We start from the raw sequence: 3,701 nt of genomic DNA, 5'->3' as shown, positions 1-3,701 counted from the left end.
GTTCATATACACAAGAGTTCCAAGTAGTTTCGATGCTCTGGTATTACGAATGCAAATTCCGTCTGTTTTGAACGTCTTAAATTGAAAGGGCGGTCACAAATTGGTCCATTTCACTCCTTGTCGACAATCACACAGCACCTGAGGTAACAAGCACATCTCGAGCCCCATTGTGCTCTCCATTGTTCATGCCAACTCAGTGCCTCGCTCTTTGCTACTGTGTAAAACTCTTGTCATCCAACTGCAAAACACTGGGACACAACAAGTTTCCGCGTCTCCATTGCACTGATCGTACTACGAAACGCTCCCCAAACTTGGCAATCACCCATGCAGATGACTTTTCCGACTTTACACGACGCTCACGCATCGCTCACGCTAGTGACAGCCTTATTTATAGTTCGACGTCGCGCCAAAGCGAATGAGCACATTTCGCCTACGGCTTAGGCCGCTCTCCTAGTGTGGCTGCTCTGTGTCTGCAGGCAGCGAGGGGCTGCAAGCTTCCTGTGTTCGCACCTATATCACCTGTGCTTCCTTGTCAGAGACAGACTATCGCAAAACATACAACTCACTCCATGAATTGATTGCTACGGCATCTGTTATCAGCAGTCACAACCAGCAACACCAGTAGCAGCCGACTGCACGCAAAGAATGGGAACGTGCAGTGGGATTTACGTGAAATCGGCGCAAGGCAGATCTTTCCGACGTAGGCCTGAGAATCTTATGGGAACATTTGTACTGTTTCTAAATTAAGTGTAGGTGTGGGAGGAGGGTGCTTCCTGCGCACGAATAAAAGCACGCTCGCCAATTGTGGATGTTAATCGTTCGCTCGTATCTGCCTACACACCTCTGCTGGTTGGGAATTATTCCACTTACATGGCAAGGTGCGCATGTAGGTGTGTTAAAAATTCTGGAGGCGCTGGGTATCGATCCCAGTACCTCCCGCACGCTGGGCGAGCGCTCTACCATCTGAGCTACGCCCACCCCCCCGTTAACTAGTAGTGCTACATACAGTCATATCAACGTCACAGACCCTTGCACTCCCATTATTCCGCAGACAAACCCTACTCTCTATGTATCAGTGAGGGTGTCTTTCAGGTTTCGTGCATTCTGTATCGAATCGTAGTTGGCCACAATGAAAGTGGCACGCATAACGTCGAAAATAGAGTTCAGACACCGCTCTGAGTAAGACGAACGTGTTGTCCACTCTCTAGACTTCAATGACGTTAAGCCGTGATACCTAAGACAGATCTGCACTCGATGACACCACGATAACAGCCGGTCCCCACACTTACATCTTGCTCTCCTTATGACAGTATGCATCATATCAGTCTGTGACGCTGGTTTTGCAACTTTTTGCGTGCGTTTATGTTCGCCGCGTCCAACACTTACCATGTACTGACCACAAAACATGGAGGAGCCGGGGCTTGAACCCGAGACCGTTCACACGCTAAGCGAACGATCTGTCAACTGAGCTACAGCTACACACACGACCAAGCCTGGCTATTCTCCATTCTTTGCGACTCTGATGTGCACGGACACGATGGTTGGTTGGTTTGTAGCGGCGAAGGTACCAGAATACAAAGGCGCGGACACGTTCATATACACAAGAGTTCCAAGTAGTTTCGATGCTCTGGTATTACGAATGCAAATTCCGTCTGTTTTGAACGTCTTAAATTGAAAGGGCGGTCACAAATTGGTCCATTTCACTCCTTGTCGACAATCACACAGCACCTGAGGTAACAAGCACATCTCGAGCCCCATTGTGCTCTCCATTGTTCATGCCAACTCAGTGCCTCGCTCTTTGCTACTGTGTAAAACTCTTGTCATCCAACTGCAAAACACTGGGACACAACAAGTTTCCGCGTCTCCATTGCACTGATCGTACTACGAAACGCTCCCCAAACTTGGCAATCACCCATGCAGATGACTTTTCCGACTTTACACGACGCTCACGCATCGCTCACGCTAGTGACAGCCTTATTTATAGTTCGACGTCGCGCCAAAGCGAATGAGCACATTTCGCCTACGGCTTAGGCCGCTCTCCTAGTGTGGCTGCTCTGTGTCTGCAGGCAGCGAGGGGCTGCAAGCTTCCTGTGTTCGCACCTATATCACCTGTGCTTCCTTGTCAGAGACAGACTATCGCAAAACATACAACTCACTCCATGAACTGATTGCTACGGCATCTGTTATCAGCAGTCACAACCAGCAACACCAGTAGCAGCCGACTGCACGCAAAGAATGGGAACGTGCAATGGGATTTACGTGAAATCGGCGCAAGGCAGATCTTTCCGACGTAGGCCTGAGAATCTTATGGGAACATTTGTACTGTTTCTAAATTAAGTGTAGGTGTGGGAGGAGGGTGCTTCCTGCGCACGAATAAAAGCACGCTCGCCAATTGTGGATGTTAATCGTTCGCTCGTATCTGCCTACACACCTCTGCTGGTTGGGAATTATTCCACTTACATGGCAAGGTGCGCATGTAGGTGTGTTAAAAATTCTGGAGGCGCTGGGTATCGATCCCAGTACCTCCCGCACGCTGGGCGAGCGCTCTACCATCTGAGCTACGCCCACCCCCCCCGTTAACTAGTAGTGCTACATACAGTCATATCAACGTCACAGACCCTTGCACTCCCATTATTCCGCAGACAAACCCTACTCTCTATGTATCAGTGAGGGTGTCTTTCAGGTTTCGTGCATTCTGTATCGAATCGTAGTTGGCCACAATGAAAGTGGCACGCATAACGTCGAAAATAGAGTTCAGACACCGCTCTGAGTAAGACGAACGTGTTGTCCACTCTCTAGACTTCAATGACGTTAAGCCGTGATACCTAAGACAGATCTGCACTCGATGACACCACGATAACAGCCGGTCCCCACACTTACATCTTGCTCTCCTTATGACAGTATGCATCATATCAGTCTGTGACGCTGGTTTTGCAACTTTTTGCGTGCGTTTATGTTCGCCGCGTCCAACACTTACCATGTACTGACCACAAAACATGGAGGAGCCGGGGCTTGAACCCGAGACCGTTCACACGCTAAGCGAACGATCTGTCAACTGAGCTACAGCTACACACACGACCAAGCCTGGCTATTCTCCATTCTTTGCGACTCTGATGTGCACGGACACGATGGTTGGTTGGTTTGTAGCGGCGAAGGTACCAGAATACAAAGGCGCGGACACGTTCATATACACAAGAGTTCCAAGTAGTTTCGATGCTCTGGTATTACGAATGCAAATTCCGTCTGTTTTGAACGTCTTAAATTGAAAGGGCGGTCACAAATTGGTCCATTTCACTCCTTGTCCACAATCACACAGCACCTGAGGTAACAAGCACATCTCGAGCCCCATTGTGCTCTCCATTGTTCATGCCAACTCAGTGCCTCGCTCTTTGCTACTGTGTAAAACTCTTGTCATCCAACTGCAAAACACTGGGACACAACAAGTTTCCGCGTCTCCATTGCACTGATCGTACTACGAAACGCTCCCCAAACTTGGCAATCACCCATGCAGATGACTTTTCCGACTTTACACGACGCTCACGCATCGCTCACGCTAGTGACAGCCTTATTTATAGTTCGACGTCGCGCCAAAGCGAATGAGCACATTTCGCCTACGGCTTAGGCCGCTCTCCTAGTGTGGCTGCTCTGTGTCTGCAGGCAGCGAGGGGCTGCAAGCTTCCTGTGTTCGCACCTATATCACC

Source organism: Schistocerca gregaria, unplaced genomic scaffold (assembly GCF_023897955.1).
Source record: "Schistocerca gregaria isolate iqSchGreg1 unplaced genomic scaffold, iqSchGreg1.2 ptg000451l, whole genome shotgun sequence".
In the NCBI taxonomy this organism is placed as follows: Eukaryota; Metazoa; Arthropoda; class Insecta; order Orthoptera; family Acrididae; genus Schistocerca; species Schistocerca gregaria.
This window is presented reverse-complemented; position numbering follows the sequence as displayed.